The sequence below is a fragment of the Elephas maximus genome, chromosome 10 (assembly GCF_024166365.1).
Source record: "Elephas maximus indicus isolate mEleMax1 chromosome 10, mEleMax1 primary haplotype, whole genome shotgun sequence".
Classification (NCBI taxonomy): Eukaryota; Metazoa; Chordata; class Mammalia; order Proboscidea; family Elephantidae; genus Elephas; species Elephas maximus.
In genome coordinates, this window is record NC_064828.1 from 75,601,991 (window position 1) to 75,627,126 (window position 25,136).

Sequence of the window (25,136 nt, forward strand, 5' to 3'; positions counted from 1 at the left end):
CAGTCACCCCTGGCCTTGTTCTGACTGATGATATTTAGGTTTTCCATTGTCTCCTTCCACAATGTTGAAAAGCAAAGATGTCACTTTAAGGAATAAGGTGCCCCTGACCAAAGCCATGGTGTTTTCAATTGCCACATATGCGGGCAAAAGCCGGACAGTGAATAAGGCAGACATAGTCGATTTGATTCCTGTGTATTCCATCTGGTCAGGTCCACACGTACAGTCACCATTTATGTTGGTGAAAAATGGTATCTACAATGAAGAAGTCATTGGTCTTGCAAAATTCAATCATGTGGTCTCCAGCATCGTTTCTATCACCAAGGCCATATTTTCCAACTACCAAGTCTTCTTTGTTTTCAACTTTCACATTCCAATCACCAGTAATTATCACCGAATCCCGATTGCATGTTTGATCAATTTCAGACAGCAGAAGTTGGCAAAAATCTTCAATTTATTCATCTTTGGGCTTAGTGGCCAGTGAATAAATTTGAATAATAGTCATATTAACTGATTTTCCTTGTAGGTGTATGGATATTATCCTATCACTGACAGCATCGTCCTTCAAGATAGATCTTGAAATGTTCCTTGAACGCAACGCCATTCCTCTTCAAGTCGTCATTCCCAGCATAGTAGACCATATGATTGTCCGATTCAAAATGACCAATACCAGTCCATCTCAGCTCACCAATGCCTAGGATATCAATTTTTATGTGTTCCATTTCATATTTGACAATTTCCAATTTTCCTAGATCCATGCTTTGTACATTCCAGGGTCCAATTATTAATGGATGTTTGCAGCTGTTTCTTCACACTTTGAGTTGTGCCACATCAGCAAATGCAGGTCTTGAAAGCTTGACTCCATCCACGTCATTAAGGTCAACTCTACTTTGAGGAGGCAGCTCTTCCCTAGTTGTCTTTTGAGTGTCTTCCAACCTGAGGGGCTCATCTTCCAGCACTATTCAGACAATGTTCCACTGTTATTCATAAGGTTTTCACTGGCTAATTCTTCTCAGAAGGAGAAAGCCACGTCCTTCTTCCTAATCTGGCTTAATCTAGAAGATCAGCTGAAACCTGTCTGCCACGGGTGGCTCTACTGGTATTTGAAATACCAGTGGCATATCTTCCCATATCACAGCAACACACAAGCTCCCACAGTACGACAAACTGACAAACACATGTGGGGAGTAGAACATGGGAGAAGAATAATGTAGGGAGCTTTGACTCTCAAACAGTGGTTGGGATCATGGGCTTTGGGCTCAAAACGAACTGAGACATGAAATAAATAACTTCCAGCCTAAACTTTAATTTCCTCATCTGTTGTTGTGTTGCTGTTAGGTGCCATCAAGTCGATTCCAACTCATAGTGACCCTATGTACAACAGAATGAAACACTGCCCGGCCCTATCCCATCTTCCCAGTTGTTGCTATGTTTGAGCCCACTGTTGCAACCACTGTGTTAGTCCATCCCATTGAGGGTCTTCCTCTTTTTCATTGACCCTCTACTTTAACAAGCATGATGTCCTTCTCTAGGGACTGATCCCTCCTGGTAACATGTCCAAAGTACATGAGATAAAGTCTCACCATTCTCACTCCAAGAAGCATACTTCCTCCAAGACTGACTTGGTCATTCTTCTGGCAGTCCATGATACATGCCTGCCTCACAGGCCTGTTGTGAGAAATAAATGAGCTAACATACATAAAGCACCTAATAAGTATTCAACACATGGAAATATTATTATATACTATGATGAAGATTTCAAAGCAGCATCGTGTTTGAACGAAAATTTATTTATATCTATCTGATCTTTTTTTTTTTTTTTTTAGCTCTAAGCAACTGTACCTTCTCTGGAACTCTATACTCTAGTGGAGAGAGAATCTCAGGTGATAAAGTGCTCAAAAATTGATTGTGGTGATGTTTGATACTCTTTGAATGTACCAAAAACCATTGAACTGTATGCTTTAAATGAATGAATTGTATCATATGTGAACTATATCGCAATAACACTGTAAAAAAAAAAAAAAGGAATTGAAAAGGGAAAACATGAAGGTAGTAATATGATCCTTATGCTTATAAAAGCTAAAATGAAACTGCTTAATAGTTAAGAACTGAAATAATGTGAGGGAAAATTTTGTTTTAAACCCTTATATAAACTCATCAAAGTTCTGGGTTCCTAAATACACATACAGGATATTATTTAGTATACGGTCACTATGAGTTAGAATCCACTCAAAGGAAATGGTCTGAGAGTAATAACTGGTTACCAGCCCAAATAACTCTTGAATCGGTCCTTACCATTCATCATCTTTCCCCTGGACTCTTACAATAGCCTTTAATCAGTTTGTCTTCCATTCAACTCATTCTCCATACCACACCTAAACCAAACCCATGGCCATTGAGTCAATCCCGACTCTTAGCAACTGTATAGGTACCCTATAGGTAGAACTACCCCATAGAGTTTCCAAGGCTGTAATCTTTAGAGAAGCAGACTGCCACATCTTTCTTCCACAGAATGGCTGGTAGGTTCAAACTGCTGATCTTTCGGTTAGCAGCTGAATCCTTAATCATTGTGCCATCAGGGCTCCTTATATCACCCCTAAGAAGTTTTCCTAAGCAAAGAAAATTTAAGCATGTGAATCCTCTGCTCAATAACATTCAGTAGCTCCCACCATCTCCAATATAGAGTTAGAAATCTCTAGAAAGGCTTAAAATTCTTTCATTTTCCATGTGCTGATTACTCTTTCCAACCATATCTCCTACCACCACCCCATGTAAATGTGGGATTTGACCAAACTGAACTATTTGAAGTCCACATCCTCTTGCTTCCATATGTGTGTAAGTTGCCTGCTATGTCCACTCACCCTTGTCCACTTGGAAAACTCATGTATATTTTTCAAGACAAAACTAAGGCTTCTCTTCCTTCTTGCAATCTTGTCTTTCCTTCCCAGATGGCCTCCTAGGTGATTCCTACTCTATGATTCTCTCATTCCGCCATTTATTCAATAAATATTTTTGGAGTGGCTACTGTGGGCCAAGCACATAGTATCTGGTGTGTACCTTTATTATAGCAGGTCTCACACTGCTATGACTTTGTACATTGCTGCCTCCTCCCACTAGACTATGGCTCCTCAAGGAGAGAGATCATATTCTGCTGTTCATCTTTGCATCCCTGCCCCTAGAACACTGTCTGACACATTGTAGGTGCTTAATAAGTTCCTTGAATAAATGGAAAAAAGGAACTAAAGAGGTCATTTGAATATTATCAAGATTACTTCCAAACTGTCCTTTCATCACAATAGAAGGTACTGATACAAAACAAATACGTTTTATTAGTAGTATCAGTAGTGGCAGTTTTGTGGTTGTTCAGATTTAAAGTTGTTAAAACAGCCCAAACTAGGGTATATAATTATATACATAAATATATATATGTACACACAAATATATATTTTCATACTTGAACATGAATTTAAAGCAGATGAAATAAACCATTAACATAAGATAGTGATTTTTCTCACTTCTGACTTTTCACATATATTCTTTTCCAAAAACATGTATGAACATATACTTATGAGGAATAAAAGGTGAAGTTCTCCATCTCCAGAGATCTCCATTCATGCTATTATGCAGATAACTTTCAGTTTTCTTCAACCACAATTTCTTCAGTAAGCCCCAAATCAACATTCCCAGTTGATGGCCAGACATATCCTCCTGGGCATGATGTCCTGTTAAAGAAATTAGTTCCCTTTCTTTTGATTTCAAAATATCTAAAAACCAGTAAACTCAGAAACATTGTGATCCCAAAATATTATTACATTTCCTGCCAAATTTGTTCTAGTCTAAACCTCCTGGGGTTTCTATGTTAATATGAAAGTGTTCAGGACCGTGGGGACAACCTCTTTGCTACTATACTAACCAAGTTCTCAAGGTGCTGCTTCTACTCTAAATCATCAAAAGGCATATTAAGACCATTACTGGTTGTAGGTTGTGGTACATTCCACAACAAAATTGGCCTAGACTCTTCAAAAAAAAAAAAAAAAGTATACATATATATAAAAGGAAAAAAAGTAATGTGAAAATCTAAATAAAACACTTTATGTTAACCTGATTGGATAGTGATTTAAAAAAAAAAGCTATTAAATTTACTTTGCAGACAATTAGTGACAGTTTAATATAGACTAGATTAGATTAAGACACTTTCTGAGGTATGATAATGGTATTGTGGTTATGTAGGAGACTGTCCTTATTCTTAGGGGATGCTACTAAACTATTTAGGGTAAAAAGTCACCATGTCTGCATTTTACTTTCAAATAGTTTGGGGGGAAAAAAAGTGTGCATATAGAGAGAAATAAAAATGGCAAACTGTTATCATTGTATAGGGTGTTCATACCATTCTTTCAACTTTGCAATATGTTTCAAAAAAAAAAAAAAAAGTGAAGTAAAATCCTCTTTGAAGGATGGTTTTCTTAAATGATTGCACCCTGCTACAACACACCAAAACAAACCAGTTGGTATTTAGTCAATTCCAACTCGTGGAGACCCCATGTCTTCATGTGTTTAACCTGGTGTGTTAAAGCAGAGCTGTGCTCCATAGAGTTCTCAGTGACTGATTTTCCAAGAGTCGATCACTAGTCCTTTCTTCTGTGGTGTTAGTTGGTGGACCCAAACCTCCAACCTTTTGATTAGCAACAGAGCATGTTAACAACCACTGGCATTTCTATAGTATCAATCATACCAGCAACAGACTTAAACTTATCTCTATGAAAGACCTATCTCAATTAGAAAAAACTGTGTGTTGCAGTTTTTTCTAACTGAGATGGGTTTTTCTGTAGAGATAAGTTTTAAGTCTGTTGCTGGTACGACTGATACTATAGAAATGCTAGTGGTTGTTTCTGATGGTTAAGTCTAGAGCTGTATTTAAATCAGAAGATTCGATTCCTTAATCCTACCCTAGAGCCTACCAAAAGATGTAAGGTTAAAATTATTTTTTCCTAGAGAGCAAATATCAAAAACAAGTTCATGGCTTTCTCTAATAAATACTTTTTTGCTTGAGTGTTTCCCCAGGAGAGAAAATGTGCAAATGTGCGTATGAGACACATGGAAGAAATTCTCCATCATTAATGCATTTCTTCATCATCCGAATGTTCTGTAAACTAAACAGTGCTCACTGAGTTTAAATTGTTTCTGTATTTTTCCACATATATCAAATCTCCCCTTCTACAGCCTCTATCCCTACCCTAGCCCCAGAGAGTTTCTTAAAATGGACAGCAAATTCTAAGGGAAGCCGCAGGTTCTAAAAGAGGCTACAAGTTTTAAAAATCACTCGACATGGTACCTTTGCTTTGAACAAGGCCTCTTCAACAAAGTCTGCTGTGTGAACCAGCTGTGGTGGTAGATTACACAGCTGAATGCCTTTTGGGGATATTCTTTCCAAAGTCCATATGTGGTATGGAATGTTTTCTGGTCGCCAACAAGCAGAAAAGGGTCCAGAATTGTCTTTTCATGGGAAAAAGTTTGACACACATACACACACACACACACACACTGGAGAACTTCATTTCAAAAAGTCAGAGTAGACAAAAGAAGATGCTTCATGAGATATAGCTACCCTATAGAAAGAAGACAAAATATTGGCAACAGAGCAGAAAAGTGTCTAAGTTTCCCTATTTTTAAGAAAGAGCTTGGCTGTAGTAGGAAACAAGATGGCACAACCTAGAAAGCATGGGAGACAAAACATTAACCTTGTGACAAAGAACTTGAAAACTTAAAGGAATAATTTCCTTTTGTTTCCAAAGTACTCTAGACAGCACTTGAACAAAATGAATGTCAAACTAATACCAGTCTCTGAGAGTCATTATCATTTCTTAAATCCTCCTGGCTTCCCTCTCAGGCCAATAGCAAGAGTCGTGCATGATACAGCATTTTGCTAGCTATTAGTAAAAAAATTCTAATTACATACTTGATAAATTTCCATTTAACTTAAAACTTTGTGGCTCCAAAGGGTAATTTCTTCTTCAATTTTCAAAATAATGTACGAACACAGTAGAAACAAAAGATATAACTGAGAAACACTGATGAAAATTTAGCTATATCTTTTTATAGCTCACATTTAATGATGAATGTCTACTGTATTTAAAGGTTAGGCTGAATTCATTGATATAATTGATGTCTGTCATTGGGCTATCTCCATCGCACCTGGCCTTGTTATCACAGCAGAGTCAGATAAAGGGATTTTTCACATGCTTCTCATTCTTTAGCAAGTACAACTTAGGTGTGAAAGGAATGTTTCTTGCCACTTAAGCCTGGCTGTTCTCCCACTCTGCTCTGTCCTCATGGTCTTGCAGCTGTCAAGCTTTGGCAAGCTTTACTTTAGACCATATTTGCCACACTTGAGATTCACTCTAATGGGGTCACCTCTCAGCTTTGGTTTTTACCACCTATAGGTCATAGCTTAACAGGGCAAATTTATTATGTAGGAAAAATTTTTTTCTAGATAACTCAGAAGTGAAAGGTGAGGAGAAAGAAATTGTAGGGGTCAGGTATGTTTTTATACAGCTAAATTGGAATCCATTTTAGAAGTATTATTAAAGTTAACTCCTGCATTTTACATTGCTTGTTTGTTTTTTAGAGATGGGAGGAAAACATAGTTCAGACCAGGCTACTTTTAGGAAGTTGTGTAAATTGTTGAAGCAATAGTCATCATTGGCATGGTATAAAACTAGCTGTTCAAAAATTAGGGTCAGGGAAAATCTTGAGCTGTGTGTTTTTAGTAGTGCTTAGGTGGTAACACAGTCAACACAAAGTTTATGTGATGAAGACTTTCACATATATCAGTGCATTTTCATGGTGATCCTGAGAAGTAATTGTGATTTCCTCATGTGTGGACAGATGACAACAGTGAGACACAATTAAGAAATGTGCCCATGGTCACATCATATATAAGTAAGAGGAAGAGTTGGAGTTCCATCTCACACTCACAACCATAATACTACACCGCAATGTCACAGTGATATGGGTGCTGGGGGCACCAAAAAAAAAACCAAATCCATTCCATTGCCGTCGAGTCAATTCCAATTCATAGCAACCCTACAGGACAAAGCATAACTGCCTCATTGAGTTTCCAAGGAGCATCTGGTGGATTTGAACTGCTGACCTTTTGGTTAGCAGCTATAGCACTTAACCACTATGCCATCAGGGTTTCCGCTGGGACATGGGGGTCCAAATTCAGCCCATGGTATCTCGATGTCATTACACATTGCCGAGTGTAACTTATTTAAATGAATAACTCACTTCTAAGTGTAAACAGAAATGAGCATTCATCCAACAAATTTGACCCATGTTACAAGAAACTTGGGGGGAGCCCCATAGACTTTCTATAATTCCAACATCATACTAAGAACCTTAGTAGTCAGGAGTTCAAATATTTGTACTAACTCCCTTGGGAAATTAAGACGGCTTCATGTTGTTTCTAAAAGTTGCTTTGTCTGGAACCACTCGTATAGTTGTTAGAACCCGTCTTAGTTATCTAATGCTGCCATAACAGAAATACTACAAGTGGATGGCTTTAACAAACAGAAGTTTCTCTCACAGCCTAGGAGGCTAGAAGTCCAAATTCAGGCCACCAGCTGTAGTGGAAGGCTTTCTCTCTCTGTCAGTTCTGGAGGAAGGTCCTTGTCATCAATCTTCCCCTGGTCTAGGAGCTTCTCAGCACAGGGTCCCAAAAAACACACCCCGCTCCCAGCACTTCTTTATTCGTGGCATGAGGTCTCATCTCTCTGCTTGCTTCTCTCTCCTTGTATCTCTAGTAAGATAAAAGGTGAAGCAGGCCACACACTAGTGAAACTTCCTTTACATTGGGTCAAGGCTGTGACTTGAGTAAGGGTGTTACATTCTACCCTAATCCTCTTTAACATAGCTTAATCTTGCCTCATTAACCACAGGCAGAGATTAGGATTTACAACACATAGGGCTGGGTCTTACATACTTTGGACATGTTGTAAGAAGGGATCAGTCCCTGGAGAAGGACATCAAGCTTGGTAAATACAGGGTCAGTGGAAAAGGGGACGACCCTCAATGAGATGGATTGGTACAGTGGCTACAACAATGGGCTTAAGCATAACAACAGTTGTAAGGATGACGCAGGACGGGGGAGTGTTTTGTTCTGTGGTATACAGGGTTGCTACGGGTTGGAACCAACTTGATGGCACCCAACAATAACAACAGGACAATTACATCAGATAACCAAATGGAGGACAACCGCACAATACTGGGAAACACAGCCTAGCCAAGTTGAAACACACTTTGGGGGCACAATTTAATCCATAACAGAACCTAACTTGGCTGACCTAGTGTACTTGTCAAGGCTTTTTTCTGTATTTCAGAGGTAAAGGGAGTCAGGCCAGAGTGACCACTATAATCTTTGGAACAGTCACAACTGTCTACTTGCAGGACACAGTTGCAAGAAAGTAGACTGCTTTCGAGATGAGTGGAGGTAGCAAAAAAGAAAGTTTTTATGAGTCTATGGATAATGTTTCCTGGATATAGGGTAGAGGAAAGGGAGGTTATCAAGCAAATTGGCTCTATCCTGAAAAGACCAGAGATAAAATTCTGAAGAACTGAAATAGAAACCTTTGTGGATATCTGAATCTCACTATTTCCAATCCTCAAGGCCAATGGTCCTGACTTGCATTTTCTTTATAAAGTGTCACAGAATTATATATTTTATCCCATATAGTAAATACTCTCTAAGTATAATAGAATTATAAAATGAATAATTTATAACGTTGAAAACAGGACTTTTGAGAAAATCCTAAATGAGTTGAGTTTGGTTAATACAAAGAATAAAAGGCTGAGAGGTGGCCCATGTTTGAATAAAAACATAAAAAGTTTTAATAATGAGAGAAGGTGAATACACTCTTTTTTTTCTGGAATAGTCTAAGTGTAGTATGTAAAAAAAGAAAGATAAAGATGCCATCCTTTTCTAAATATACATTTATTATTGCCATCAAAACCATTAACCGCCTTTTGGCATGACAGGCTACTATATTAGTTGCTATGCAGAGCAATTTAGACAGAAATCTTGCCCATTCCTTTAGGAATTATAGCCTAATTCCTGCAAAGCCTGCTACAGCACAATATAACAAATGCTTGCTGGTTGATTGATCTCAGAGAGAAAAAAAATGGTACAGCTGAAGGTGTTGAGGGCTCCGGGCAGCCAAAGAGAAATAGTGAGTAAATACAGAGATTCTAGAATATCTGCATTAAATACATGGCAGAACAGTGAGGTAAGGAGTGAATGATCAATGCCCAACAGAAGCTATCAAGAAAAACAATCAAACCCACCAACTCTGGGACCACTTTATAACATTGTTATTACATCTCGCAATGGATGCTTCGTAAATACCTACTGGCTTTACAGAACATAACGAAATCAAGTTATGTCAGGATTTCCCCCTGTGTCATTTGAGAAAAAAAAAATTCAGCTTATTTCATGTAACTAAAACATTTACAACAGGATTCCACTGTATTTGTTTTCCCATTTTTGATAATGGTTCTATTGGCAACTATATTTTGCTAAGAAAGTCTTCAATAGTGAACTAAGTATCTAAAACTTTTAGTTTTAAATTCAACCCATGGCAAGCCCTCTCCCAATAATTTCAGTTGCTTTCTTCTCAGAGCACTCCTGAGAAATAATGACAACAATAATTTAATGCCAGCTATCAATGCCATTGCCCAGGAACATTGTTTTGAGGCTATTATGAGTTCTACGGTGTCTTACACAATGGTGCTCAGGGAACAGCCAAGGTGAGGCAGGAGGCCACACCATACGTGTATTCATTCCAAGTCGACATTAAAAGAAAGAAAGAAATCTGCATTTTAAGCAGAGAGTCAAAAATGTGATGCCATCCTAATAGCATTTATTGATCATCTACCCTCTAAGCTTTCTGGGAAAACAAGGACCAAAAATTATTTGCATCCTCCCAAATCTTTGATACAGCCATAAATACTAGAAAGAAATCAAGACAGAGGGAGAGAAGAAGAGATTTCTAATCCCATCAACAACTTGCCAGCTTTATTTTTATATTTCAGACAAATACTTGTTCCTCCTGTCTCTAGGCACACATTCAGAAGAATGACTTACCTGTAGTTTTGGTAGCTTCAAGGGAGGGTTTAGGATTTATTGATATAAAGGAAAGCAAGCACAGGCAAAAGACACCCACATTAACTACCTTTATGTGCTTTCTGCAGCTTTTCAGATGACAGGGACATCAATATCCAGTTAACTTTGCAGGGCAGTTAGTTATGATGTTAAGAGCTTAAGCGGAAAGAAGTACAGGCTGGCAACCAGGAAGTCAGCCTGAGGCCTGCAGGGCCCAAATACCTGCAGGAGCAAAGCCCTGAGAGTGCTGGTTGACTCAGTAGCTAAATGTCAAGCTAATTTGTATTCACGCCAAGAGATTCCATGTTATAAAGATAAATGAATAAATTGTATAAAGATACCATTTTTAAAGACCATATTAACCTCATTGATGAAATCACCAGTGCCTCTCTAAATTTTCTGTCTAAGGTAGTCCTTTGCTGAAAAATGGCTACAAAGTAAACTCTATGGTGGTAAGCCCAAACGATGAATGGCTTGGAAATGGTAATAAGAGAGGAGCAATATATGGGACTGTGCAGGTACCAGCAGAGCTTTCAGACTAAGACAGACTAGGAAGAAAGGCCTGGCAATCTACATCTGAAAATCAGCCAATGAAACTCCTATGGCTCACAATCATCTGATCCACAACCTATCATGGGGGTGGTGCAGGACCAGGCAGCATTTGTTCCATCATGCATGGGGTAGCCATGAATTGGGGCTGACTCAACAACAGCTAACAACAACCAGCAGTGGCAAATACAAGATTTTTTTGAAGTGTCATGTTTTATACTCTTATGAATTAGGCATTCTGCCCCTATGAATCTGGCATTCTATCCCCTGGTATATATCCTTGTTTGTTTTAATATGAGAATGATGTGTTGTTATTTGGTTGTTTTGTTGGGCGTTGATACTGCAGGAAGAAATACCCCTTCTCTCTTTGCCTTGTTACTCATTCTGTTTGAGAAGCCTGGTTCTTATGGGAATGCACACACTAGCAATCCCATAAGATTCTTTGCCACAGTTCTCTTTAGATAAGCCATTCCTCATTCCCATTTTGTAAGAAAACCCATAACCTCTTACCCAACCTAAATACAACTGTCAACAGACCCATACAATCAGTTATGTAAAGGATCATAACTCATAGATGTAAAATGAAATGGCCACAATTATTTGCTATGTGCAATATTTTTGTATAAATGAAACACAAATAATTCAAATAAATTTTCCATATTCTGAGTTTCACAGTCCAAATCAATAGAGGACATATGCTGTGTCTTCCACATCACCAAATGCAAAGAACAAATCAGACTCCAGGACAAAGGTGAATATCTATTGTTGGCACAAAAATGAGAAGGTAGCCAAATGGACAACTGAAATACTTTCACTTTTTCAAATTTTTTTAAATTAAAATTAAAAACTTATTGATGAAAACCCACATGGAATAACCAAACCAAAAACCAAACTCACTGCCGTCGAGTCAATTCTGACTCATAGTGACTTTATAGGACAGTATAGGACAGAGTAGAACTGCCCCATAGAGTTTCCAAGGAGCACCTGGTGGATTTGAACTGCCAACCTCTTGATTAGCAGCTGTAGCACTTAACCACTATGCCACCAGGGTTTCCCCACAAGGAATAAAGGCAATAAAATACACTTTCCAGGCCTTTCTCATCCTCAGTCTGAACAAACCCTTCTAAAAGCCAAGGAAAGAAGTATTTCTCCCCTGTATGTCTCAAGATTATCCATCTGGCATTATTATTAACTGGTTTCTCACCTGGCAAGATCCCTGCGCACCTAGGCTAACTCCTCCCATTCCTCTGCTCCTTGAAATGAAATGCTGACCTAAAACCAGATACTACTGATGTACCTGCATAGAATTTGACCCAATGACCCACATCCTATATTGCCTAAATCACAAGACACACTGAAAAGTATTTCCATAAAATAAACTCCTCAGCAGGTAAGGAAGGCTTAGCTAATGACTCCATCAAACATGACATGGGAAACAAGACAATAAGAGCAACTACTCTGGAATGGTGTCAGGAAAGGTGTGCATCAGGGTTGTATATATTTTCACCGTACCTATTCGATCTGTATGCTGAGCAAATAATACGAGAAGCTGGACTATATGAAGAAGAGCAGGACATCAGGATTGGAGGAAGACTCATTAACAACCTGCGTATTGCAGATAACGCAACCTTGCTTACTGGAAGTGAAGAGGACTTGAAGCACTTACTGATGAAGACCAAACACCAAAGCCTTCAGTATAGATTACACCTCGACATAAAGAAAACAAAAATCCTTATAAACTGGACCAATAAGCAACATCATGATAAACAGAGAAAAGATTGAAGTCAAGGATTTCATTTTACTTGGATCCACAATCAACAGCCATGGAAGCAGCAGTCAAGAAATCAAAAGACGCATTGCACTGGGCAAATCTGCTGCAAAGGACCTCTTGAAAGTGTTAAAAAGCAAAGATGTCACCTTGAAGCCTAAGGTATGCCTGACCCAAACCATGGTATTTTCAATCTCATCATGTGCATGTGAAAGCTGGACAATGAATAAGGAAGACCGAAGAATTGCCACCTTTGAATTGTGGTGTTGGTGAAGAGTATTGAATATACCATGGACTGCCAAAAGAAAGAATAAATATGTCTTGGAAGAAGTACAACCAGAATACTCCTTAAAAGCAAGGATGGCGAGACTGCATCTTACATATTTTGGACATGTTGTCAGGAGGGATAAGTCCCTGGAGAAGGACATCATGCTTGGTGAAGTAGAGGGTGAGCGGAAAAAAGGAAGACCCTCAACGAGGTGGATTGACACAGTGGCTGCAACAATGGGGTCAAGCATAACAAGCATAACAATGATTGTGAGCATGGTGCAGAACCGGGCAGTGTTTTGTTCTGTGGTACATAGGGTCACTAAGAGTCAGAACTGATTCAACGGCACCCAACAACAACAACAACTCTGAAATGGTGATCTTTTGAATTACATTGTCAGGGCCATAAACTCTTTCCAAGACAAATTAAGTCATACACTTAGTTGTACAAAGGTCATTATCTCTGATGTAATGCTAAAAGGGTAACATTATGAAAAGCATATTTTACAGATGAACTCCTGCAACTGATTAATGTCAACTGATTAATCATAGTACATGTTCCAACTCAATAGTTCTCACATTCATTTCTGAAATGGATGGTTCTATTAACTTCTCTTCTTCAGTCTCACCATCTCTAAGACAGGGATGAGAGAGTTCTGACTTCATAGGCTTGTTGGGAGGAATATGACTCCTTTTTTTTTTTAACCTTTCGAAATAATTCATATAAAATACAATTCACCAATTTTAAGTCGATTCCGAGTCATAGCGACCCTATAGGACAGAGTGGATACTATGTGGATACTATGATAATTTTCCGCATCCTTCCCCAACCTCCTGGTAACTACTATCTTCTTTGGCTTCAACGGCTTTACCTAGTCCAGATATTTCATGTAAAAGAGATCATACAATATTTGTCCTTTTGTGCCTGACTTATTTCACTCAGCATAATGTTTTCAAGGTTCATCCACATAGTAGCATGTATCAGAGCTTCATTTTTATTTATAGCTGAATAATATTCCACTGTGTTATGTGTCACATTTGTTTTTATCCATTCATCTGTTCATGGGCACTTGGGTTATTTCTACCTTTTAGCTATTGAAAATAATGCTACAATGAACATTGGTGTACAGGTGTCTCTTTGAGTTGCTGCTTTCAATTCTTTTGAGTATATACCTAGGAGTGGAATTGCTGCGTCGTATGGTATTTCTAGGTTTAACTTTCTTAGAAACCACCAAACCATCTTCCACGGCAGTTGCGCCATTTTACATTTCCATCAGCAATGGTCAAGGGTTTTGATTTCTTAAATGCTTATTGTTTTCTGTTTTCTTTGTTTGTTTCTTTAATGCCATCCTAGTGGGTGAAAAATGGTATCTCATTGTGGTTTTGATCTCCCATTTCCCTGATGACTAATAATGTTGGGTTGTTAGTCTTTTTGTTGTTGAACTTTATGGGTTCTTTTAAGTTTTCTGGATATTAAGCCCTTATCTGATATGTGGTTCCAAATATTTCCTTCAGTTTTGTAGGTTGCCTCTTCACTTTCTCGATAATGTCCCTTGATGCACAAAAGTCTTTAATTTTGATGAAGTCCAGTTTATCTATTTTTTCTCTTGTTGCTCATGCTTTCTGTGTTATATCTAAAAAACCACTTTCTAAAAGGAGGTCTTGAAGCTTTACCCCTATGTTTTCTTCTAAAAGTTTTATGGTTTTAGCTCTTATTTTTAGGTCATTGATCCATTTTAGGTTAATTGTTTTGATATGGTGTGAGGAATAGGTCTAGTTTCATTCTTTTGCATGTGGAAATCTAGTGGTCCTAGCATTATTTGTTGAAGAGACTATTCTTTCCCCCATTGAATAGATTTGGCACCTTATCAAAAATCAACTGGATTTATTTCCAGATTCTCAATTGTATTTTATTCGTCTATATGTCGATTCTTATACAAGTACTACACTACTTTTATTACTATAGCTTTGTAGTATGTTTTAAAATTGGGACTTGTGGGTCTTCCTACTTTGTTCCTTTTTTAAGATTGTTTTGGCTATTCTGGGTGCCTTGCAATTCCATAAAATTTGAGGATCAACTTTTCCAATTCTGCAGAAGAAAAAAAAAGAAAGCTGTTGGAATTTTGATAGAAATTACCTTATATCTCTAGAATTCTTCAGATAGAATTTCAGGGAGGATAAACCCAAAGAGATCCATGCAGAGACACATTATAATCAAACTATCCAAATCCAAAGATAAAGTGAAAATTTTCAATGCAACAAGAGAAAATCAAACCCTCACATACAAGGGAACCCCAATAAGACTAAGTATTGACTTTTTCTCAGAAACCATGGAGACTAGAAGGCAGTGGGATGATATATTCAAGGTATGGAAGGGAAAAATTATCTTCTTCACAATTACTAAAAGATGACTTTCAGCAAATCCAAGATAAATGCCAAGTCATTCCATTTTATTTGGACGTTTTGAATCTCTATACGCTTTAGTGGAGCAGAAATAAGACTCAGAAAAAAAAATGTTATTAAAATTATAACCCCTTGAGAAATGATAAAGGAAAAGAGGGACAAATTAGCCGTGGTGCAGAATTTATTAGCGAGAAGCAGGAAAATAAAATCTTAAATCTTACCCTTGAGTTATTATGGTCATACAGCGTGATCTATGGGAAAGTGGCAGAAAGTAATCAGGTAAGAGCTAAAATAAACAACAGGAAGTATAACTTTCCCAGCAAAGAGAAAACTACACTGACTTAAATGTTTTAAAAGACTTTATTTAACCTTAACAACTTAAACATTTCACAATTTATTAAAAATCTAGATAAACTGTTCAAAGTCTGTCCTTTTAATATATGTGACAAATTTTCATTCTCACAAGTAGCAGTGATCCCTGAACCACTCCATAGGACACTGAGAAAGCTAGTCTTAATTCAAAGACATTGGAAGGAAAAAAAAAAAAAGAGCAATTTGCCTACCTGAGCTTAGAGATAACCATTTAAATTCTTTTCTTTTAATCCTATGCATAAACCCTGTGTATGAGTGGTTAATTGTATTTTTACAATTATTGTTACTGTTGTTGTTGTTAGGTGCCATCGAGTCACTTCTGACTCACAGCGACCCTATGTACAACTGAACAAAACACTGCCTGGTCCTGCACCATCCTCACAATCATTGCTATGTTTGAGCCTGTATTTACAGCCACTGTGTCAATCCATCTCATTGAGGGTCTTCCTCTTTTTTCACTTTATTTTACTAAACATAATGTCCTTCTCCAGGGACTGGTCCCTCCCGATAATATGTCAAAATACATGAGACAAAGTCTTGCCATCCTTGCTTCTAAGGAGCATCCTGGCTGTACTTCTTCCAAGACAAGCTTGTTTGTTCTTCTGGCAGTCTATGGTATGTTCAATATTCTTCACCAACACTATAATTCAAAGGCATCAATTCTTTAGTCTTCCCTATTCATTGTCCAGCTTTTGCACGAATGAGGCAATTGAAAATACCATGGCTTGAGTCAGGTGCACCTTAGTCCTCAAAGTGACATCTTGGCTTTTTAACACTTTAAATAGGCCTTTTTGCAGCAGATTTTCCCAATGTAATACGTCATTTGATTTCTTGAATGCTGTTTCCATGGGCTTTGATTGTAGATCCAAGTACTCTAGGCAATTTAAAATTACACATATCTAAGCCTTGATCCAGAGCCCTGGTGGCACAGCAGTTAAGTGTTGGGCTGCTAACCAAAAGGTTGGCAGTTTGCATTCACCAGCCGCTCCATGGAAACCCTATGGAGCAGCTCTACTCTGCCCTATAGGGTCATTATGAGTCAGAATCAACTTGACGGCAATGGATTTATGGTTTTGGAAGCCTTGATTCAGCACAACACAATAGCAAGTCACTGAACAACTAAAAACAAACAGTTCCTCATCACCTCAGTCACAGATATGGAAATATTAACCTTAGAGCATTTCCATCTAGTACTAAAGGACTGTATGCATCAAGGTACTGAAGCAACTTGAACTCCTTCAGTGTTGTCATTTCTGAGCATGGCTTTGCCTTATCTTTAAGTTAGCACAGTGCAAATTTAGTAATGGAAAAAAGTTCAAGGCTGCCTTGTTTCATTGAAAGGAGTGAATACACAGGGTATATTACTTAGAAAAATATCTTTCAAATACCGCACAAATCTGACCTAAGTGTACATCAGTGAATAAATCTAGAGTTGTGTGTGATCTCTTTCTTCGTGGGTAAATGCTTATGAAGCTGAAGCATTTGGATGACTTCTAGAATCTATAACCACTCAGGCAGGGACCTCCTAGTTGTTGTTGTTAGGTGCCATTGAGTCGGTTCCGACTCAAAGCAACCCTATGCACAACAGAACGAAACACTGCTCGGTCCTGCGCCATCCATACAATCATTGTTATGCTTCAGCTCATTGTTGCAGCCACTGTGTCAATCCACCTCGTTGGGGGTCTTCCTCTTTTCCGCTGACCCTGTACTCTGCCAAGCATGATGTCCTTCTCCAGGGACTGATCCCTTCTAACAACATGTCCAAAGTATGTAAGATGCAGTCTTGCCATCCTTGCTTCTAAGGAGTATTCTGGTTGTACTTCTAAGACAGATTTGTTCTTTTGGCAGTCCATGGTATATTCGATATTCTTCACCAATACCAGAGGACTTCCAAAATCACAGAAACACAGACTATCAGAGACATCAAAAGAGGGAGTGGTTAGAGCTCAGGCTTTCAATTCAAACAGTCCTGAATTCTAATCCTGGTTCTATTACCTATTAACTGTGTAGCTAATGTCATTATTCAATCATTTTATGACATTTTCATAAACCTAAAGAAGACTCCATGGAGCAAGTGTTCCCTAGGTTTCAAAGATTCAGTCTAAGAGCTTCTCATGCTTCCTTTCCCCCACCCCCATCTCTTTCCTGGCAACAACCAAGGGAACTAGGCTAGGCTTCAGGGAGGGCACAACCCCATGTCTGTTTCCCATCACCTTCTCAAGTACTCACTTTCTCCCTCCTCTTTCTCCTGAAGTCTGAATACTCCCCACTCATCTCTAACCCCCTACCTTCCGCTTGGTCTTCTAAATAGTTCTCTTTGAGTCTCAGGCAATTTCTCTCCTCTCCGATTTCATGTGTAAGCCAAAAACACAACCTGAAATAAGAAAAAAATAAAATTAAACTCTTAAATATTTAGGAAAATTGGGCTTAACAACAAGCCAGTGACATCAATAGCTTTGCAAGTGCCCGAAGTTTTTCAGAACCTGTACAAAAAAAACACAGTGGTTCAAGCTTGGACTTTGAAATCATACAAACCTGTGTTCTACTCCCAGCTCCAATTCTTACTAGCAGCATATTCTTGGAAAACCTGCATAACCTCAAACTCCTTTTTTCTTCACTGTTAAAGTGAGAAATTGAGATAATTTACATAAAGCACATAGCACAGTGCATTCAAAAGCTGGGCAATGATAAGGAAGGCCGAAAAAGAATCGATGCCTTTGAAGTATTGTGTTGCAAAGAATATTGAATATACCTTGGACTCTCAGAAGAATAAGCAAATCAGTCTTGGAAGAAGAACAACCAGAATGCTCTTCAGATGCGATGATGGCGAGACTTTGTTTCACTTACTTTGGACATGTGATCAGGAGGGACCAGTCCCTGCAGAAGGACATCATGTTTGGTAACGTAGAGGGTCATCGAAAAAGAGGAACACCATCAATGAGATGGATTGACGCAGTGGCTGCAACAATGTGCTCAAACATAGCAACGATTGTGAGGATGGCACACAACCAGGCAGGATTTTGTTCTGCACATAGGATCACTCGCTATGAGTCAGAACAGACTTGACTGCACCTAACAACAACATTGCACACAGCCTACATGGCAAGTATTCAGTGAATATTAGCTATTATTAATACTATTACCTTCTTCCTCCTATTTCTCATATGTAGATTTTCTTTGATCACCAGGATTCAAGATAAATTTTTAACAATTTTTTTTATTCTAAGTATGTAGAGTAAGAAAACTTTCTACTGTTTTTCATACACATTTACAAGAAAGCAGCTTCATTATGTGCTATTGTGGGCTAGCCTAGGAACCTAAACATTTGGTTGTAAGCTTCCGGGAGAGGGGTGGGAGATAAATATATTCCAAGTTCTAAATCCACCTTGACAAACTTTAGATCACGACCTGTTTGCAAGTTTACAAGAAAAGGCCTTTAGAGTCAGCACTTAGTGGAAGCCACTCATAAATTCATTTTAACTGTTCCCTGGGTTCCTACCCAGCACCATTTCACAGATTTGGGACGGGGATGCAGGTGGAAGTGACACTAATTAGAAGAGCCCTCTAGAAGACATATGAAACTAGGCGTTAATATTAGATATAGTGAAGAATGGAGTAGCGAGATCAAAGACTAGGCAAGTCTGTGGGATTCTCTTGAAATAATACATCAAGGTTTTCTCAGTATAGACATTAAGTGTTACAGTGACTCTTTAGACCTTTCACCAAGTCTCTTAAGCAGTAGACTTGGGAGAGTACGTCCTAGAGCCAGTACATGTTTCTAGAGAAGCACCTTCAGTGGTGGTTACCTGATCACCATATGTATGAGTTTTCAAAGCATGAAATTTTTAATTAAAGCCTTTCCCTTTGCAGACTCTACCCTATAACTGTCTTTTCACCATTCTTCTGTATTTGATTCCCTCTTTCCTGTAGCTCCAGAATCTAGTGCATTCTAGACAATGGGTGGGAAAAAGTAGAAAAAAAAAAAATCATGTATCCTCTCAAGAGAGGAAATGATGAAATTATTCATTGCAAATTGCCTGGGATGAGACTATATAAGCCTCCACCGGCAAATGCAAAGTATCTTTATGTCTATTTATGAAAGTGAGCTGTCTCCCATATGTGAATGTGTACTTGGGTAAAGTCATGTTAGAGGCCACTTGTAAGACCTTCCTTTTGCCGCCTTCTCACCTATATTTATGTGTGAAATGAGATAGATTTCTTATATAAAGTAATACTTATATCCCCAATACCATACCATAACATACCCATTGCCATCGAGTTGATTCCAACTCATAGCGACCCTATAGGATAGAGTAGAACTGCCCCATAGAGTTTCCAAGGAGTGCCTGGTGGATTTGAACTGCCAAACTTTTTGTTAGCAGTCATAGCTCTTAACCACTACACTACCAGGGTTTCCATATTCCCAATAGAGTATCATATTAATAAATTATAATGTGGATCTTTGAATAGGTATTTTAACTGTTGACTACTGTATCAGAATACTTTTACACATTTTCTTTTCATAATATAGTGATTCTACAAATTTAGATATTTGCAAAATTTTGGTAATTTCTGTCAAGGTTAATATGATTAAATTAAGTGGAGTATGGATAGAGCTAAGGAAATTATAAAATGCTTCATTTGAGGAACTCATTGACCTACATGTGTTAAATCTGAGTCAGACTCCCCTTGATACTAGCGTTAAGGAAAAAGAATTTGCTCCCTCCCACCCATCCCACGGTTAGATTTATTTTTTATTACTGCTCTTTTGCATTCTAGCTCCGATGCTTGCTGCCTTTGTCATTTTAAGATACTCAGAAATGAATGCCATCTTTTGCTATTTCAAGTAGATTTAGAGTCAGAAAAATATGGGACTCTTTAGATAATGGTCTTCTCTTCTGTAATTACATAAACTCAGTCCTGATTTCTATGTCCTAATATTGCCCTCTTCCCTGTGTTCACCAAGCTTAACCACTGTGTCACCAGGGCTCCTTTATGCATTCAAGAAATATCTATTGGCATGCTGGAGCCACAGAGTGAACAAGGGAGACACAGTCTCTATACCATTGCAAGTTACAGAGCAGTCCTAGCTTCAGATGGAGCTTTTTATATGGTTTACACAACATGACTAGAACCTGGTTTCTCTTTATCTGTCTTTCAGTCCAGCCAATCCTGAGAAAGCCTCTGGCAATGATTTAGAGGTGAAAGCTTTCATGTCCCATTAGCTTACACTTTGATTCTGCTTAAGAATTCCCCTTTATTTATAAACTTTAGGGTTTCAGATAAATGTGACAAGAGCTGCCGAAAGTTAAAGTATTTGCAAGGATTGTCATTTCCTCTGTTAATCGTGATTTCATTTTCCTCATTTGGAAGTGGTTAGAGAAAACTGCAGTCTACTCCATTCCAACCTTGTGTTGGTAGAAATAGTTCTTCTTCACCTTGTTTTCTACCTAGAACACTTGATATAATTTAAAGCCACATGTTACACCTGATCACCAACCTCGTAGGGTTTCCAAGGCTGTGAATCTTTACAAAAGTGGGTTTAAACCACACACCTTTTGGTTAGCAGAGGAGTGCTTTAACCACTATGCTACCATGAGTCCTTTTTAATGTTTCCAAACCAAATTCATTGCTGTCGAGTTGATTCTGACTCATAGCAATAGCAACCCTGTAAGACAGAGTCCTATAGAGTCTGAACTATAGAGTAGAACTGCCCCATAGAGTTTCCAAGGAGCGCCTGGTGGATTCAAACTGCCAACCTTTTGGTTAGTAGCCATAGCACTTAACCACTACACCACAAGGGGAGCTTTAGACAATACCAATGCCAAGTCCTGAAGAGTCCGTTGTAATTGGTCTGGGGTCAAGGTTGAGAATCACTGCTCTAAGTAGAACCTTTATAGAAACGAAGATGTGTCCCTAAGAAACATACCAAATTTGCAAATGTAACTGATTTAAATGCCATAGCCAATCAGTTAGAAAGGGTTAGAGTTGACCAAGAATTAAATTAAACTCAGAAACAGGAAGGAATATTCTCTAGATCAAGAACAATCCACCCATCTGCATACGCTTTTGCCCACATCTCTATCGCCACCACCTGGTCTAAGCCACCATCACCTTCTCCCTGGGCCACTGCAACAGACTCCAAACCTTTCTCTTGCCTGCCGCCAAATTATTCTCCACACAGCAGCCATAAACCAAAAAAAACCAAACCCATTGCCATCAAGTCAATTCTGCCTCATAGTGACCCTATAGCAGCCACAGTGAACTTAAAATGTAAATTAGAACATGTCACCGCCTTCCTCAGAAACCTTCTAAGGCTTCCCATAGCACACACTATGCAATGCAAAACCTCTTCAGCTGTCATCCCCTCGCTGGCACTCATTCATTGCACGCCAGTCACATAGGCCTTTCTTTTCCTCCATGGCTTTCCCATCTCAGGGTTTCTTGTGTGTGCTGTCCCCTCTGCCTAGAATGATCTACACACACATACCTTACCTCTTCCCGCTACACATAGAAATATTCTTTGCCTTGCTCACTCTACTTACTGTTCAGGTCTCAGCTTCAATGTCACTTCCTCAAAGAGACTGTCCCTGACCCCCAGTCTAAACTGAGTCCCCTGTTTATACTTTGTTAGTGTTTTTTTGTTTTTTTGTTTTTTTTTTTTGTCTTCCTCATGTGGAATTATTTGTACAATATCTGGCTCCCAGCCCAGAGTATAAACTCCCTAATGACAAGGACTATCCTGTTTTGCTCATCCATGTATGTCTCAGTACTCAGCCTCACCCTGGCCCATAGTAGTTGCTCAATAAATAATTATTCAGTTTAAATTAAAGAATTGCGGAGGGGTCATTGTTTTGTGTTTTATTATGGCAGATATATATGTAACAAATCATTGCCATTTTAACATTCTTCACATGTACAATTTAGTGACAAGAGCTGTTTTATTGTACCATTTACTTACACTGAGAAACACTGTAAAAAAATAGCTCATGAATTATATAGCCATATTTACTCAAGATGATGTGTAGAACCTTGTTTACTACGTGTGTGTGTGTGTGTGTTTGTTCTCTTTACAAAGACCCATAGGAGAGAGAATTTTTCATTGTCTCAATTCTAGGAATAGTTATGTTTCTCTTGAGTAACTAGTTGGTGATTTTCTACCATATTCTATAAGTCATGTAACCAATCAGCTTTTCCTCTTTGCTTTGGCTGGGAGGAAGCTCAGAGCATTATGGCCCTTCCCTACTCCACCCCAGGACAGGTTCTCATGATAAACATTTTGCGTTCTAACCTCAACCCAAGTTTCGTCTAATCAATTCTACCTTCATTTTCCCTCTGTGCCTCACAGGGGGAAATTATTTTCAATGATAGTCTATTTATAAGCAAACATAAATACTCTCTGGAAAAAGTAAAACATAGAAAATAAATTAAATATTGAGAGATAACTTTTTTAAGGAAAAAAGAAAAAAGTATCTATGCCATGACTTGTGTTTAAGGGAATTCAATAACTAACACCTCTTTTCCCTGCTTGAGGGAGAGAAAGAAGAAGCAGACAGAAGAAGATCTGACTGGGCCCAGCCACATGGGCAATGGCAGGCTTACTTATCCATCGCAAACAGCAATGGAAGACAATGGCCTTTGTAGACAGAAAGTATGAGCACAGGAGCATGCCCAGAGCTTCTATCCCTAAGTTTCAGCAAGGTCTCTACAGACAGATCCCAAAGAGAACAGCAAAGGGCCCAAGCATTGCATGCCAATGTTCCCAGATTTACTAATCAGACAATTCTCTCCACTCCCCTCAGGCAGAGAGGTCAAGACTGTTAACAACAAGTGATGTCCCTTCATAGAGAAACATTAAGCAAAGGGAAAGGACATCCCCTCTCCGCAAGTATCATTGACTTCATAACACTGACTTCAGCTAGTAGGTATTTCAGCTAGTAGGTATTTTATAACATAAAGTGACAGTAAATAATGGTCTATGGATACGCCCAGTCATGAATTTGGGATGTGGTTAAAGTCATATCAGAGAACCAGCTCCAGTATCTGCTACCAATCATTCCAACCAGTTCATGTATTCAAACAGTTCAGCTCAACAGTAAGATATAAAATACTTTTTCACCCTGGAAAAATAGCCCAGATCTTTCCAAAGCTGATTTAAACCCTAAGAAAAACATCTCCGCTCCCTAATCAATCGTCATCGAGCTGTAATGAAAGAAGCTCTTTTGTTATTCCTTCCTGCCTGGAATTCACCACCCTCCCAGTTGTCCCCCAAACCCTCCCCACGCCCTCCACCTCCCACTCCTAGCTATTTCCTAACCTCCACCCTTCACTGTTCTACTCCCATTTCCAGAAATGCAGCAGCGTCAGAGCAGGGACATAAAGATGGGATAAGAAACATCTCTTAAGAACAGGGATATAAAGAGGGGATAATATTTAACAGAGAAATTTGGAAACTCCCCACAAGTGTTTGGGAAGGATTGTGGCTGGAGACTAGATTTTTGGACAACTTTTGCAGCTACTAGCCCTAGATTTTTCATATTGTTTATATTTTTATATTAATTGTTTATTCCTCTTGCCTTCCCTTACTCTTCTTATAAACTCCAGAAGGTCAAGGCCTCTACAATTTGCAAATTGAAAGCCCATCAGAATACACGGTAGTGTTATCAAAAGAGTCATTAATTGATACTTACTTGTTATTAATCACGAGTATCCAGCTGTCATTGCCCACGTGTGCCAATTCCTAATTCCCTCATCTGCTAAGAGTACACTTCCTTGAATACTTTCAACACATGTAGGTTTTCGATAATATTTTTAAGTCATTTGTTTAAAATCTCCTTTTGCTGGTTTAGGCAACTTCTTCCTTCTTTCCTATCTCTGCTTTCCTTCAGCCATTTCTATTTTTAGGTGGGTCAGTGCTATTGATCTGTCAGGCTACTCCCTTCTCACTGCTTCTGAGATCGTAGAAAGAAAACTAGTCACAAATACCCTGCCTTGAGAACCAGGAGGCTGATCCTCGGACCAAAGTCTGAAAAGGAAAACTTTTTGCCATATGATGGTTTAAAAAAAAGAAAAATTTTCACATTTGTCTCAGGAGGTATGATTAATGTTCATTTATTCTCCCTAATTCTATATGTTCAAAAAAAAAAAATCTAGAGGTAATTAGCTGATATGCTTTGCTATTTTTCTCTCTGCTTCTCCACTAGGGAGGCAGGCTTTGACGCAGACTGTCTGCAGCTCCATCACTGACTACACAGTGTTCCCAGGCACCTTGGTGATTGGAGAGATGGTAGAGCCAACCCCTCACACAGGTTAGGGTCAAGGACGCTTCAGGCCCTGAAACTGACAACCTCAATGGCTGCCTACGTCACACAAGCCTGGATCTGGGTTCTCTCAACCATCAGTTCCGGGAACTAGCCAAACACTCCGTCAGTGTCCCTCTTGGAGTGAGCCCAAGCTGGGGGCTCAGTAGCCTTCCTTGTTTTCCAGAATTGATCAGTTTCAATTCAACGACTGTCTTTCCCGGCATCCACACTAGAAAGCATCACTAAGACCTTCTGTTGTGATTTCCTAAGTACGAGGAAAAGCCTCAAGTTTTCATCAACTCCCCTCCAATCTACCTGATGC

At 38.8% G+C, this 25,136-nt stretch overlaps 1 protein-coding gene and 1 long non-coding RNA gene across 5 annotated transcripts in view; one reads left to right on the forward strand and one right to left on the reverse strand.

The window, feature by feature from the left end:
• LOC126084765 (uncharacterized) overlaps positions 1–25,136 on the reverse strand; it is a 173,183-nt gene that overhangs the window by 121,565 nt on the left and 26,482 nt on the right. For 3 of the 4 annotated variants that reach the window (XR_007519061.1, XR_007519060.1, XR_007519059.1), the window contains exon 2: positions 17,801–17,886. This is a non-coding gene — a long non-coding RNA (uncharacterized LOC126084765). Of the gene's footprint in view, positions 1–11,569; positions 14,827–15,361; positions 17,887–25,136 lie in introns of those variants that run through there. The other variant, XR_007519062.1, reaches the window with a different exon arrangement.
• Positions 1–25,136, forward strand: part of RHOJ (ras homolog family member J) — a 117,031-nt gene that overhangs the window by 38,653 nt on the left and 53,242 nt on the right. The gene's annotated exons all lie outside the window — the stretch shown is intronic.